The 16,530-nt window shown below is 48.5% G+C and overlaps 1 protein-coding gene and 1 non-coding gene across 9 annotated transcripts in view; one reads left to right on the top strand and one right to left on the bottom strand.

Moving 5' to 3' along the window:
• The window catches only part of Arsg (arylsulfatase G), a 132,081-nt gene that overhangs the window by 59,673 nt on the left and 55,878 nt on the right, over positions 1-16,530 (bottom strand). The gene's annotated exons all lie outside the window — the stretch shown is intronic.
• On the top strand, positions 11,093-11,195 carry LOC118590481. Its single transcript, XR_004945779.1, has one exon. It is a non-coding gene; the product is annotated as a U6 spliceosomal RNA (small nuclear RNA).

The raw sequence follows: 16,530 nt of genomic DNA, 5'->3' as shown, positions 1-16,530 counted from the left end.
TCATTTGCCTGTGACCTTTTATGCCTCCTGATGGGATGAAAGATGAAGTGTATAAAATAAAGGACTCTGCCAAAAACACTCAACGTGAATCTAATCAGACTTCTGAATCTAATTTCCAGGGTACAGGAAATCCAGCTACAAAGACAAGAGTCAACTAGGTCACAAGGAAGAAACAAATCAGTGCTTGGGGAGTTGCGAGACAAGGGGTCCAGCCTTGAAGAGCCGGGGAAAAACCGGGACTGGGGGTGGGCAACAGTCTCCATGAAAGGAAACCACAGAGAGAAGCAAACGCAAAGTCATCTCACTTCAAATACACTTAACAGCACATTTGAGGAGGGAAGGAAATTCTAATGTGAGGTGGATTTCAGATGTGAGGGAGTTACTGACCATTCTTAGTGTAATAACGGTACGATGGGCGTGTGAAAGAACATATCTTAAAAGATAGATTTATCGCATGTACGAGTGTTTTGCTAGCGTGTGCGTCTGGATATGCACCGCTTCTGTGCAGTACCTGCAGAAGCCTGAAGGCAACATCAGATCCCCTGGAACTGGAGTTCCAGATGGTTGTGAGTCACCATGTGGGTGCTAGGAACCCAAGCTGGGTCTCTGCAAGAACAACAGGTGCTGTCAACCCAAGCCATCTCTCCATCCCCAACATTATTATCTAAAGAGACACATGCTGTGCTATCTGCAATGAAGGGGCATGATGTTTTCATCCTTCAACTACCCAGAGAGTGTATTTACAGGCAGAGCTGTGAATGTACACAAAACAGCAGAATGCTTCAGGTGGGTCAGTGTTTTGGTATTTATCTTACTCTTCTTTTGTGTTTCTGTGCTTAACATTTTTTAATGAAAATTTGTTTTAACCTATGGAGATCTGAGTCTAGGATGACTATGGAAGCAACCGAAGGTTTGTGGGGCCCTGATGAAGGGAGGGAAAGATGGCTTAAAGGGTACTGTCATCCCCAGGCCTCATAGTGTCCAGATTGTAAAGACCTCAGCAACCTAGCATGGAAAGGAAGCTGAGCCTGGGTGAGGTGAAGGGCTGGCCCAAAGTGGAGGCTGAAATGTGGCATTGAAACATGGTTGCTGGGGAGATGACTCCATTGGTAAAATGTTTGCAGCACCCACATCAAAGATGGGTGTGGTGGTCCACATCGGTAATTCCAGTTCTGGGGAAACATGACAAGGAGGTCCTGGGGGGGTCACTGGCCTCCCAACCTAGCCAAACCAGCAACCTCCAGGTTCAGTGGCAGACTCTGACTCAAAAGCTAAAGTGGGGGTTGGGGATTTAGCTCAGTGGTAGAGCAAGAGCAAGGCCCTGAGTTCGGTCCTCAGCTCTAAAAAAGAAAAGAAAAGAAAAGAAAAGCTAAAGTGTAGAGCTGTGGTTATATATTTTAACTCACAGAGATCCAGACAGATCTCTGCCTCCTGAGTGCTAGGATTAAAGGTGTGTGCCACCACTGCCTGGCATCTACATTTACTCTAGTAGCTTATTCTGTTCTCTTATCTTTGGGCAAATTTTATTAGAGGACACAATATATCACCACATAGAGCTACAGAGGAAGACATCTGACATCAACCCATGGCTTCCCACACACACATGCACGGGTATGTGCATCCATACACATATGTATACATCTGCATAACACACACACACACACACACACACACACACACACACACACACACACACACAAGATCAGCATCACTTACGTAAGTAGCCTCTCTCTAGCACCAGGACCCCCAAGCAAGCAGAAACCTATGAGTCCCTGATGTTTTCACACTCCTTGTGTATCCCCATGGAGATGCCACCTGCCCTTCACCATGACCTTGACATTTGGAGAGACAGAGGCCCAGGAGAGCAAATAAGTTCTTCATACCACTAGTGTGGACTCCTTTCTTCTTTTTCTTTCCTTGTTGCCTTTATTTCTTTATTGCATTTTTATTATTTATTTTGCACTCAGGATGGAGCACAGGCATACCATGAGGATGTGTGGAAGTCAGAAGCAGTCCGTGTCTTCCACTATGTAGGTCCTGGGATCAGGGTTATTGGTAATAAGCAACTTTATTCACTGAGCCATTGAGGGGTCCCTGCAGATGTCATACAGGGAAGCCAACCCCATGAAGATGTAAGAATGAAAACCTGGTGCAGAGTGACTTTGTCCACCTGGATCAGACTGGGTTGTCTAATGACAGGCAGTTTATTCCCAGTGTATTTAAGCCAAGTACAATATGAAAAAGGTTTCCTGGTGTGATACAATCCTCATTGCACAGGAAAGCGCTAACTATATTGAAACCCAACTCAGGGCACATGTCATTTCTTCCAAGAAGATGTGTTCTAGAGACAGGTTGTCTGTACTAGCTTAAGGGCCAAAGGGTCTGTCCTGGTCTCAGTAATACAGATAGCACAGAGGTCATTTGAGCTATTAGCCACTTCTGGTTCTGGCTGCGGGAGCTTGGGGGAGCCTCTGGCTATCAGGGTCATTTAGATTTAGCCAGCTGTGGAATAGTCTTTGATATAACTCCCACTGGGGGGGTGGGATTTATGTCCCCTCTCTTGAATCTGGGGCAGGTTAGTAGTTGTATTTTTGACTGACAGAATAACATGGAAGCAACACAGCTAATTTCTGGGCTCTGGCCTTATAAGACTAGCAGTTCCCACTTTCTCTCTTGAAACACTCAGTGAGCCACCATATAAAATGTGACCACCATACTGGAAAGGTTATCTGTAGATGGTCTGGCTAATGACCTCAGCTGAGGTCGCCACCATGGAGACAGCAGCCCTGTAAACAAAGCCATTCCTGACTTCCATCCTGACCACACACTATGAGATTGAGAGAGATCCAGTGAAGAGGGTCCTGTGCTACAACAAAATGGTTGGTGTCTGAAGCTCAGTACAGGTGGGGAGGTGGAGGCATGTTGTGTGATATTTTGTTTGTGTTCTGACAAATAAAGCTTGCCTGGAGATCAGAGGGCAGAGTTAGCCACTAGATAGCCATAGAGGCCAGGCAGTCGTGGCACACACCTTTAATGCCAGCACTTGGGAGGCTCATGTCTTTGATCCCAGCACTTGGGAGGCTCATGTCTTTGATCCCAGCACTTGGGAGGTTCATGTCTTTGATCCCAGCACTTGGGAGGTTCATGTCTTTGATCCCAGCACTTGGGAGGTTCATGTCTTTGATCCCAGCACTTGGGAGGCTCATGCCTTCAATCTCAGCACAACTGGGAGGTGGAGACAGCTGGGCTCAGTCACAATATCCTGCCTCCCTCCTGAATCCTGGGATTATAAACTCATGCCACTACACACAGCCCTGAAGCTGTAGATGTGTCTGGGTAGGGGGTAGAGAGTGCTGCTGGGTGCACGTGTTCGTGTATGTGCATGTTAGTGTGTGTGTATGTTGGTCTATGTGCCTGTTCCTGTCTGCATTCAAGCACATGCAAGGTGCACATGTGTGTGGAAGCCATAGGACAATTTCAGGTGTTGCTCCTCCAGAGTCATTATCTTGTGTTTCAGACTAGAGTAGACCAGGCTATCCAGGAAGTACCATAGATCTTCACATCTCTGCCTCCCAGAGATTAAGATTATAAACCTGATTTACCACCACACTTGGCTCTATTTTTTTTTTTTAAATAGACAGTGTTTCTCTGTGTAGTTTTGGTGCCTGTCCTGGATCTCGCTCTATAGATCAGGCTGGCCTCGAACTCACAGAGATCTGCCTGCCTCTGTGTCCCTAGTGCTGGGATTAAAAGCATGTGCCACCACTGCCCAGCATATTTTTTTAACATTATACACACACACACACACACACACACACACACACACACACACACACACCACACGTGTATATATATTTATTTTTTCTAGAGATAAAACTCAAGCATATTATCAACTGAGTTTTATTACCTCCCCAGACTGAAATGATTTTTTTTTTAGGTGACAAACAGCAAAGAAGGGACATCCTCAGGGAGCCGGGGAACCGTGCTCTCTCTCTCTCTCTCTCTCTCTCTCTCTCTCTCTCTCTCTCTCTCTCTCACACACACACACACACACACACACACACACACACACACACACACGTATATATATATATATTTTTTTTTCTAGAGATAAAACTCAAGCATATTATCAACTGAGTTTTATTACCTCCCCAGACTGAAATGATTTTTTTTTTTTTAGGTGACAAACAGCAAAGAAGGGACATCCTCAGGGAGCCGGGGAACCGTGCTATGAGATCCCAAGCCTGCTGGTCAGGAAGCACATTCCAGTCCTAAAGCTCCGCTCTTGGCAGCAGGCCATATGATACCTCCTCTGATCCTCCCTGTGACAGACAGAATGAGGACAGGGATGGTGCCTGTGCCTACGCACACTGCCAGGTTTACACAAACTGGGTGAGGCTCTCCCTCCAGATCTTCCAGGAGATCCTGGGTTCATAGCTAGGGAACTCCACCCTGCCAGCACTTCCCTTCTGTCCTCTAGGTCTCCTGGGGGCTCAGGAAAATGTATTTGCAGCCTTCCTCCCCACCCCCCCCAATCCAGGTGCCTGGGATAACATTCCCAAGCATGGGTTTCTTCCAAACACTTCCAGCAGCCAGACATACTGGGATCACAGGCCTCAAACTCCTGAGGGCAACCTTGGATGCTGATGTTGCAGGCAGCTAAGAGCTGCCCTAGTCATTCCGAACAGCTCCATCTATGGCTCACAACTTTATTTCTAAACAAGCATCCATTCTTCCTTTACTCCTGAGATTGAAGCACATGGACCCTCCTAGCTCACACTCCAAGTGATCCTCATGGTTATTCTCATAACCCTCACCTCAAATGCTTACAAAACACCTATTATAAGCCCAGGCACTTTTCCAAGTACTTCACACACATTAAGCCATAAGCATCTGTTGCCCTTGGGTTTATTCTGTTTTGAATATGTAGTTCTGAATGGATGGCCCAAGCTTACTAATGTCACTTCCACATCCAATGTGGCAGGACCAGCCGCACAATCTGTAGTGCCCAGGGGAAAACGAAAGAGCAGAGCCCCACTAACCATTTCAACATGATGGTAACAAGGAATGGGATCCAGAGAGGCTTCTAAGCCTAAGTCTCTGTGCACCTGCTGGGACCACATGCCTCCAGAGTCAGTGCTGCCCCAGAGCATCTGATGAAGCCCCAGTTGGTCCTCAGCCCTCTGGGCTTCCCAGAGCCAGAGAGACATGGCTGTTGGTCCCGAGGCTCCAGACAGTTCTTCCACAGAACCAGTGATTGTTTCCTTTGTCGTGCTCTACAAGAATGCCTGACTCTTTCTGAGATGTGTCCCAGCATGCCTGGTCCTCCTCTCCAATCTTCCCTATCTCAGGAAACACCACCACCTCTCACCCAGTTGCTCAAGTCAAAGCATCGTCTGAACCTGGCACACCGGAAAACCAGTGCTCAGGAGGTAGAGGGAAGAGGGCGTCTAATTCAAGACTAGCTACATAGTGAGTTCTAGGAAAAGCTTGGGTTTCATAGCAAGACCCTGCCTCAAAATAAAACAACAAACAAAACCATAATCTCCCCCTCCCTCTCCCTATCCCTTCTCCCCAGCATGCCCTATCAGTTCTGTTTGCAAAGTCCGGGCTAGCTCTCTGTTGCTGTGATAAACACCATGACCAACAGTTACTTAGGGAGGGGAGGGTTTGCTTCACCTTAAGACTCCCAGGCCACAATCCATCACCAACAGATGTCAGGGCAGGAAGTCAAGGCAGGAACCTGGAGGCAGAGACTGAAGCCGAGGCCACAGAGGAGCACTACTAACTGACTTGCTCCCCATGACTTGCTGAGCCTGCTTTTTGATACACCCAGGACCACCTGCCCGGGGGCAGTGCTGCCAATAGTATATTGGACCCTCCCACATCAATCATTAATCAAAAATGCCCCACAGACTTGTCTACAGACCAATCCGGAGGCATTTTCTCAATTGAGCTGCTCTCTTCCCAGATGACCCTGATTTACCAGCACACAAATCTAGCTTTCTGTCTCCATCTGTCTCCAAAAGGACTTCTGCTTCATCCTACCCTGCCTCCCAGGACCACCATGTTGTGTAACTCTAGTGAGTCCCATACACACTACGCTCTGGCATTGAATAGTACATAGCTGGCCCAGCCATGCTCCCCCACTCCTGATTCTGCTCTCTAGTCCCTTCCCACGTCCACTCCATTTTCTGACAGTTAGCCAAAGTAATCTTGAAAAGCATTTAGCAGCTAACAGTTTCCTTAACTGGAAACCCTCTATTTTTTGTTTTGAGGGGCTTGTTTATTTGTTTGTTTGTTTTTATAATCAAAGTAATCTAAAGTCATTATGATGGTCTGCAGGCCCTCTATAACCTTCCCAACCAGGAAGCTGAACAGACAGGTCATATGAGCTACAAGTTTCCTGAGATGGTATTTCTGTCGACCTCCAGGGCAACCAGGTGGGGTCCAGATCAACTGAAGTGCCAAGGTGGCGTCCTATATTCTAGGGAGCACAGTCCCCTCCAGAACACAATAGAGAGCCCTTGGGGATGGATGGAGAGCTTCAAGAAAGAAACCATGGCCGGGCGGTGGTGGCGCACGCCTGTAATCCCAGCACTTGGGAGGCAGAGGCAGGTGGATCTCTGTGAGTTCGAGGCCAGCCTGGTCTACAGAGCTAATCCAGGACAGGCTCCAAAGCTACAGAGAAACCCTGTCTCGAAAAACCAAAACAAAATAAAATAAAATGAGTCCAATGTGAGGAGAATAAAGAAGGAGAAACAGGAGGCTGAGGAGGCTAAAGCATCCACAAAGCTGGATACAGATCAGGGTCAGCCCCTGCTAACAGGAGACTAGACAGGACCTTGCTCTAAAAGTCTCCCTTGGTCTGGACAATGAGTGTAGTTGGACCTCCCTCACCAGGTTACATGAGATTCAAAGAGATGAAGCACATAACACAATTAGCAGGCACACAGCAGGCCTTCAAAACTCATGTTGTCAGTTGATAACACTAGTCAAATGTGGAGAGAAAGAACATTCCAGCACGGGGTAAGGAGAGGAGGCAGAAGTGAGCAGGGAATGCATGAACGAGTGAAATTCAGGAGTAAATGGCACTTAGCCGCTGGGGATCCTGCACCAGCCTCATGTTCCTGCTACATGTTAGCTCAGTATGCAGAGAACCCATGCTGACCTCATTCCAAACTCTCAAGTCCCCCCTCCTTAATCAACCCCTAGAAACTGAGGTATTTTGTAGCTGAAGTTTTCCTGTGTCCCAGCCTGCCGGAGGTCGGGGCAAATCTCTCCCACTCGTGTCCCCAGTTAAACACACAGAGGCTTATATTAATTATAACTGCATGACCATGGCTCAAGCTTTTTGCTAGCTAGCTCTTACATCTTAAATTAGCCTATAGCTATTGGTCGAGTATTGCCACATGTTCTCTGGCTTTACCTGCGTCCCATTACATGTTGCTCCTTAGGCGACTCACTGACATCTCCCCACGCCACCTTCTTCCTGTCTCTCTCTTTTAATTTCTTGCCTGCCTCTAAGCTGCCTTGCCATAGGCCAAACGGCTTTATTTATCAACCAATCAGAGCAACACATATTCACAGCATGCAGAAAGACATTCCCCAATCATATCACCTTGTAGTGTACAAATCTTTCTTTTTGAGATAGGGTCTCTCTGTGTGGCCTTGGCTGGCCTGGAACTCACTATGTGGTTAAGAATGGTCTCAGACTCAGAGAGATGCCCACCTCTGCCTCTCAAGGCATGAACTGCACTACCACACCTGGCTGTGTACATGACTTTAAAAACTATTTATTGGTGGTGGTGGTGGTGGTGGTGGTGGTGGTGGTGATGGTGCAAGCGTGCATGCATGTGTGTGAGAAAGAGAAAGGGAGAGAGGACAATTTTTGGAGTTGGCTATCATTCCACCATTATGTGAGTTCCAGGGATTGAGTTTCGGTAATCAAGCTTTCTTAGTAAGTGCCTTTGCCCATTGAGCTCTCCCTCCTGGCCTGTAAAATCACTCCTTGACTCTTCATTTCCAGTGCTGCCATCCAAAACCCACAGGGCCACTGTCCCCCAAAACCCACATGGCCACCATCCCCCACATCCCACATGGACACTGTCCCCCACATCCCACATGGACACTGTCCCCCACACCCCCAGGGCCGCCACTGTTCCCCCTCACCATCCCACATGGACACTGTCCCCCACATCCCACATGGACACTGTCCCCCACATCCCACAGGGCCACTGTCCCCCACATCCCACATGGACACTGTCCCCCACATCCCACATGGACACTGTCCCCCACATCCCACAGGGCACTGTCCCCCACATCCCAACATGGACCACTGGTCCCCCACATCCATGACACTGTCCCCCCCCACATCCCACCATGGACACTGTCCCCACATCCCACATGGGACACTGTCCCCCCACATCCCACATGGACACTGTCCCCCCATCCCACATGGACACTGTCCCCCACATCCCACATGGACACTGTCCCCCACATCCCACATGGACACTGTCCCCCACATCCCACATGGACACTGTCCCCCACATCCCACATGACCACTGTCCCCCACATCCCACATGGACACTGTCCCCCACATCCCACAGGGCCACTGTCCCCCACATCCCACATGGACACTGTCCCCCACATCCCACATGGACACTGTCCCCCACAACCCACAGGGCCACTGTCCCCCACATCCCACATGGACACTGTCCCCCACATCCCACATGGACACTGTCCCCCACATCCACAGGGCCACTGTCCCCCACATCCCACATGGACACTGTCCCCCACATCCCACATGTACACTGTCCCCCACAACCCACAGGGCCACTGTCCCCCACATCCCACATGACCACTGTCCCCCACATCCCACATGGACACTGTCCCCCACAACCCACATGGACACTGTCCCCCACATCCCACATGGACACTGTCCCCCACATCCCACATGGACACTGTCCCCCACATCCCACATGGACACTGTCCCCCACATCCCACATGGACACTGTCCCCCACAACCCACAGGGCCACTGTCCCCCACATCCCACATGACCACTGTCCCCCACAACCCACATGGACACTGTCCCCCACAACCCACATGGACACTGTCCCCCACACCCCATATGGACACTGTCCCCCACAACCCATAGGGCCACTGTCCGGGACTCCAGTCAAACTGAAATCCCTTTCAGCACACTAACCAGATATTGAATCTCTGGTCCCTACCTCTTTGGTGACTGACTTCTGCTTATTCATCAGTAGGTACCCACTGTGCTCTCCCTCAACCTACCTTTACAGACTTCTGAGCCCACACTGCCTGCTATAAGTTAGGTGGTATCCCTCGACAAAGAGACACTGGGAGCTGGGGAGACAGCTCTCTCAGTGAAATGGCACACAGAAGCCAGGGCACAGTAACATGTACAAGGAACCCCTGACCTGTGGGAGTGGAAACGGGAGAATCTCTGGGCATCACCAAGTCTAGTCAAACAAGTGAACCCCAGCTCCCCATGAAAGACTCAAAAAAGTGAAGTGGTGCTGCATGAATTTTAAAAAGTTTTATTAATAAGAACAAACCTGAGCCAGGTATTGGGGTGAATGCTGGAAGATCAGAGAAGCAGAACAAGCCACAGCTACTTCACCTTGACAGTTCCTCAGCTGATCCTGTTTCCTCAGACTGGAAGCCTCTGAGTCCTCATCCAAATGGATCTCAGCTGAACTGCTGCTAAAAGCCTAAAAGCTTAACCAGCTCTATCTAGTTCCTGGTCCTCATGCCTTATATACCTTTCTGCTTTCTGCCATCACTTCCTGGAATTAAAGGCATGAGTCACCATGCTTGGCTGTTTCCAGTGTGGCCTTAAACTCACAGAGATCCGGGATGGATCTCTGCCTCACAAGTGATAGGATTAAAAGCGTGAGTGCCACCATTTTCTGGCCTTTATATCTAGTGGCTGTTCTGTTCTCTGACCTCAAATAAGTTTATTAGGGTGCACAATATTTTGGGGAACACAGTATCACCACAAAGTGGGCTGCCCGGCATGGTGGCACGCACCTTTAACCCCAGCACTTGGTGTAAGCAACTCCCACAGGTTTCCTCTGACTTCTATATCCCACACTAGGGTAAATGTCCCCACATGTGCATGCACACATGTAAATAAATCTTTTTTAAAAAAATCAATAAAATAAAGTGGACAGCTCCTGAATAATCACATTTGAAGCTGACCTCTGGTCTCAGTATGCACACACATGTATCCACCTACCCCCTCACACACAAATCAATGTAAAAAGATCTGTGGAAGTTCAAACCCCAGTGTCTCCACTGTGACTTCTGTGGAAGCAGGGCCTTTGCGTGTGTAGTTAGTTTCAATACAGTCATGCTGCAGTAGAGTGGGTCCTTACCCAATTTAACTGGGGCCTTTGTTCAAAGAGAAGAGCAGCATGAGAGGGCAGAGTGTAAAGACCCAGAGACATACGGGGGAAAGATGTTACAGGAAAAGGGAGACAGGGTGTAGTGAGGTCACAGAAGCTGGAAGGAGGCTAGGAATCTTCCCAGCATTTCTAAGGAGCATGATCTTGATCTTGAACTTCCAGTCTGCAGGACAGACAGCGCCAATGTCTACGTTTCCAGCTACTCAAAAGCATTAAAGGGATTAGTGGCCCGGACCTGTGGTCTCAGCTACTATGGAGACTGCAGAGGATTGTAGTTCAAGACCTGCCAGGGCAGCAGTGAGACCTTGTCCTGTTTTGTTTTGTTTTTCCAGACAGGATTTCTCTGTGTAGCCCTGGCTATCCTGGAACTGCTGGGATTAAAGACGTGGGGCACTGTGCCTGGGTGAGACCATGTCTTAAAAAGCAAAAGGAATGGGCAGGGGACAGAGCTCAGCGGTGGAGCGCTTGCCTAGCACACACAAAGCCTGGGTTGGACCCCTAGCACTGGCGTAAACTGGCTGTGATGGAGCACACCTGTCTGTAATCTTAGCATGTGTGAGGTGAAGGCCAGAGGATGAGAGGTTTAAGGACATCCTTGGCTACACAGGGAGTTCAAGCCTAGCCTGGACTACATGAGACTGTGTTTCAGAACTAAAGAGTGCTCACTTCAGCAGCACACTAAAACTGAAACAACATGGAGAAGATAAGTATGACCCTGCCGCAAGGATGATATGCCAATTTGTGAAGCATTCTACATTTTCACAATAACTAAATTGTGGAACCGACTTAAGTATCTAAACTGAGTGGTGGTGGCACACACTTTTAATCCCAGCACTTGGGTGGCCGAGGCAAGCGGATCTCTGTGAGTTCAAGGCCAGCCTGGTCTACAGAGCTACTTCTAAGACAGCCAAGGCTATGCAAAGAAACCCTGTCCCCCCAAAAAAAAATTAAAAAGGGGGGGCAAAGACTTAGGAATCCAAGACAGGCACATAAGGAAAATGTGCCGCATGTACACAATGGAATTTGTTTTTGTTCAGTCAGAAAGGAGAGCAAAGGTATATTTGCAGGCAAATGGACACAATTGGAAATAACATCATAGGATTTTTTTTTTTCCTCAGCATACAGTTCCTACCTCATCTGTCACCATCTGCACCAGGCCATTAGGGTCATGAGTGGCATTTTACTGTGGCACACCTGCCTCCATGTGACTCCTACGGATTTGCTGTGTCTGTCCCCTGCCCCACCACCATGGACATGCTGTGGCCTCAGGATCTTCCCAGGAGCTAATAGAGCAGCAGGACCTCCTCTGACCTTGCTGAGCCTGGGACCCAAACAGGGTTATTCAGAATCCAAACTTGAGGTCAAATGTGGCTGCTCCTGCTGTTGGGAGACTGAAGCAAGAGGTGTGCCTTTAGTTCAAGGCCAGCCTGGGTTACATAGTGAGTTCCAGGCTAGCCTGGACTACAGAATGGTATCTTGTCTCAAAATAAAATGCAACAAAGCTACACCTGGGATTTTATTTTATTTTATTTTATTTCCAGAGCTGAGGACCGAACCCAGGGCCTTGTGCTTGCTAGGCAAGCGCTCTACCACTAAGCTAAATCCTTATGCCTGGGATTTTCTGTATCAGGACGGGAAATAACTCTCCTTTCTCCCATGATTCTCAGCACAGAAGGATGTAGTTATGTTTCCTGTCTCATGGAAGCGCTTGAGAGAGAACGGCAAGCTGAAACAGCATCTATCCATGGCCAAGTCCTTGAGTCGAGCCTTTAGTCCTTTGGTTCTTGGACTGGCTGTGCTGGATTTCTGCCACAGTTGTGGAGTCCTGGGAACTATACTGTCAATAATGGAGGATGGGGACCTGGAAATATGGGGGGTCCATGACAAACCCCTGCCCTGAAGTAGCTGGTGGCTCAGTGAGGGAAGGTCGGCAGCTCTTCTGTGGGAGAATAGCAAGCACAAGACATTCTGACAGTATGTGTACCAGGAAGCAGTCCTCAAAGGAAGTTATGTGCAGGGAGCAGGAAGTTTTGCTTAGCAGTAGGGCGCTTGCTTGAAATGCACAAGGCCCAGGGTTCAGTCTCAAGCACTAAAAGTGAGATTTAGCATTAAAGTTTGTCTTACAATAAAAATAGCCACCATTTACATCTTATCTATTCAGTGAAGCCCTGCACAAGGATATGCACACCATGGTGATAAATACAAACACAGGATGATGAATTTCACTCTTGTTTATTCCAAGATGTTGAGACAAGGTCTTGCTATGTAGTCCAGGCTGATCTTGAGCTCACGAGGTAGCTAGAAATGTTGTAGTGGGGTGTGTGGTGGTGGTGGTGGTGTGGAGGTAGTGGTAGAGGTGGTGTGTGGAGGTGGTGGTATGTAGTGGTATGGTGGTAGTGTGTGGTAGTGCTATGTGGTGGTATGTGGTGATGTGTGGTGATATGTAGTGTGTGTTGGTAGTGATGGTGTGGTGGTATATATCTTCAAATCCTGATATTTTGCTTTAAGCTCCCAAGTGCTAAGGTTACAGGTATGTGCCACCACACCAAATTTATGCAGTGCTGGGGATCGAACCTAGGGCTGGGCATACTGGGTAAGCACTCAACCAACAGAACTTCATCCTCATTTCTATTTCTAATACTTGTTTGTTTATCTGGAGATAGGGTCTCACTATGTAGCCTTGGCTGGCCTGAACTCACAGAGATCCGCCCTGCCTCTACCTCCCCAGTGTCACCTATTTCTAGCTTTTTTTTTTTTTTAATGATCTGTAAACTAGATATTTTTACAGATGAGGGAACTTACAGAGAACACTGAGGTATTTTACTTTCCCATGCCCAGTGGTGGTGTGCACACAGATGCATCTTTATACAGAGGCTGCACAGGATGCTATCAACAGCCAGTAGCTGATAAAGTTAGAGTCTAACTCATGCCTCCCCCACCCAAGTCCTTGGGCTCTTTCCTACACAGCTTTCCAGTGGAAGCTGGCCAGTCCTCACAGACTTTATCTAGGTCATGGTGTCACAAGGAGCTGCTCTTTGGCTCCCGGTGGTCCCAGTTCTGAGATCTGACTCAGATCTACACAAACCACACAAGCTTGAGAAGGACACAGGAATGCCACCCCCTTCTCACGTCCGAGGACAACATGGGAACTAGAGTGTCAGCTTGGTCAACAAGGTTCCTTTCTGAGCAAAAGTTACACAGGAACTCCGAATCCCAAGTTCACGCTGGTGAGTGTGAAGTCTGTGAGCTAAGGGAGGTGCAAATGGAGTGTAGAAAAGAGCTTAGCTTTGCCAGCAATGAGGGACTTCTGTCCACTGGATTGACTGTCAGCAATGGGTCTGGGCGTACTAAAAAGCTGCTGACCACTACTTCCTCTAAACGGGCGCTGTGAGCTAAAAGTTATGTTCCTAAAAATTCACATGTGGGGGCTGTTGAGATGGCTCCATAGTTAAAGGTGCTTACCTCCTAGCCTGATCAGCCAAGTTCAATTCCCAGACCCCATGTGGTGGAATGAGCAAATCAACTCCTGCAGGTTATCCTCTTACATCCACCACGGCTTGAGTGTGTGTAGACAGGCGGGGACACACACACACACACACACACACACACACACACACACACACACACACACTGAAAGGGGGTTAAGAGGATGGATAAATAAATACATGTAAAAAAATTTACATCTGGGAATCCTAGTCACCAATGTACTGGCTTGAGAGGTGGAGCCTTTAAGGAGGTAATTGGATTTAGGATGAGGTCAGGAGGGTAAAAACCCCATGATGCCCAAGATGAGAATAGTACCCCTATTTAAAGAGGGGAGAGACTGGGGCTGTATCTCAGTGGCACATCACTTGCCTAGATTGTCCAGGCCATAGATGTGACCCCTGACACTATAAAAGAGAGAGTCATAGAAGAGTCCACCAGGAAGGTGTCTCCTGGGATCCAGGGAGAGTACCCCTCACCAGAGCCCAACCATGCTAACACCTTGGTCTTGCCATTTAAGGCTCCAGAGCAGTAAGAAACATCTGCCTAAGCCACACACGGTGTGTATTTACTACAGCAGCCTGAACTGATGACGTGGTCAGAGCAGGTGACTTAGTGTCACCCCAGCTTGTCTTTCTGTAACTTCTGTCCTGAGTGTGGCGTCCCTGTGGACATACTAACATCATCTTCTTGAGAGCTGCCATAGCACACACGTACCCCAGCAAGATAGAGTTTTGAGCTCCTCTGCAGATTGTGGGTTCTAGACGGGAAGGACTTCAGCCTGCTGCTCTGGCCCCAGACACACCACCTTGGTGGAGTGAGGCCACTCCAGGATGATCTGGTACACGAGATCAACTTCAAAAGAGAGACTAAAGTGGTTTCATGGGGTCTTTGGAAAGCCTGGCTAGCACCTATCTCCCCACTTCCCCCAAATACAGAGCTTTAAGATATGGCCCATGTGTTACCTTCCCATCCCATCCTCCAGGCCACCATGTCCATTTGGTAGGAACTAATGAATAAGCAGTCCAGCCTTGTTATTTGGAAAGCTTTTTTTTTCTTTCTTTCTTTCTTTCTTTTGTTCTTCCCCAAATCTATCAGGGCAGGCTCAGGCCAGTTTGCCAACAGGGGTCCTCATTAAAGTCTGAAAATACATTGTAAAGCAAAGCTGGAAACTGGTGGCCAGACATTACAGCAACCTGCTAACAAGGAAATCAGTACAAATTAAGACACAGCTAGACAGAAGCCAAGCAACTAGCCGTTGCATAAATTACATGTATTAGAAGCAGGGAATGAGAAGGCTGGAGAGCCTGCCACAGGCGCCGCCGCAGAGACGCGCCATACCACAGAGATCAAGCGTGTTCAGCCTTCATTGACGAAGAATTTAAAATAGATGACGAGGCTCTCAGTGGCAACTATCTAAATTGCTGTGTGACTGGAATAAAAAAAACCATCCTTGTTCCATTCATAATTTAAAGGCTGAGAGGGCTGGAAATCAGTTTCTTTAACTCATCAGCTGTGGTCTTTGTGTGTCAAGGGAAGAGCGTTGGGAGGTCCCGACTGCAGAAATGATTCAGTGAAAGGGACTGACAGTTTAATCCGGCCTCCACATCACCTTCTCTTAAATGGGAAGATGACCGAGTCTTTCCTGAGAAGGCTGTTAAATTAAATCACTCCGGGAAAAGACACACAGCCCTCTGGCCGGCTATGAGCAAACAGTGGGTAAAGAAAGGTGCTGACTGGATGTTTCGTTCTTGTTCGCCTCCCCCATTCACAGATTCACTGTCCAGTTTTGTTTATTTTATTGTTTCCAAATAAGATTCCCCAGAGCTGAGTTAGGTGCGGTCCTGGGCAAATCGCCCCTCTTTTTCCACACCCCTGCTGGAAGTGCATGTGCATGCACACCCACAGGACACACAAGGACAGCTCAGTGCCTCCTAGACCTGCCGTCTCTCTCCATCAGCAGCACCCTGAACGAAGCTGCCTGGAGGGCCCCACGAGATATTCCCCAGCCTTCCCTGATAACATTTTGAGCAACTCCAAGTATTCTAGAATACTCTATTCTTCTGTTCTGCCTGAAATACCTTTGCCCCGCTTTGGCTAATGAAACTCAGTGTTGGGGCCTGTGACAGTTAATTCTGCCTGGTACTTTTAGCATCACCACTGGCACAAACACATGAGCTTGTCTGTGAGGGATTTTTTACCATCAGGTTAGCTGAAGTGGGAAGACCCATCTTAAACATAGGCTGGGGTCCCAGACTGAACAAAAAGAAAGGAGCAAATGCACTCCTTTCTCCCTGCGTCCTGCCTGGGGCCAGCTGCCTCAGACTCCCGATGCCACAACTCCCTGCCACAGTGGACTGTGCCCTCAAACTGTGAACCCAAGTGGACTCCTTCCATGCGCTGGTTGTTGTTAGGTGTTTTGACACAATCAGAAAGCAGCCGGAACAGACTGCAGCACCGTGCTCTTCCTGGAGCTCCAATGTCGCTCTGAAGTCACCGTGCAGAAGGTGAGAAGCCCGGCAAGGGCCTTTCTCCTCTCTTGGGAACCAACATGTTAAAAAAAGGTGTGCCAGCTCTAGTCTCTGAGCTGTCAAGCCGGCAACGGGCGGCTCA

The sequence above is a fragment of the Onychomys torridus genome, chromosome 8, assembly GCF_903995425.1.
Source record: "Onychomys torridus chromosome 8, mOncTor1.1, whole genome shotgun sequence".
NCBI classification, from domain to species: domain Eukaryota; kingdom Metazoa; phylum Chordata; class Mammalia; order Rodentia; family Cricetidae; genus Onychomys; species Onychomys torridus.
Note: the sequence above shows the minus strand (reverse complement) of the source record. Positions and strands in the feature narration are given on the sequence as shown.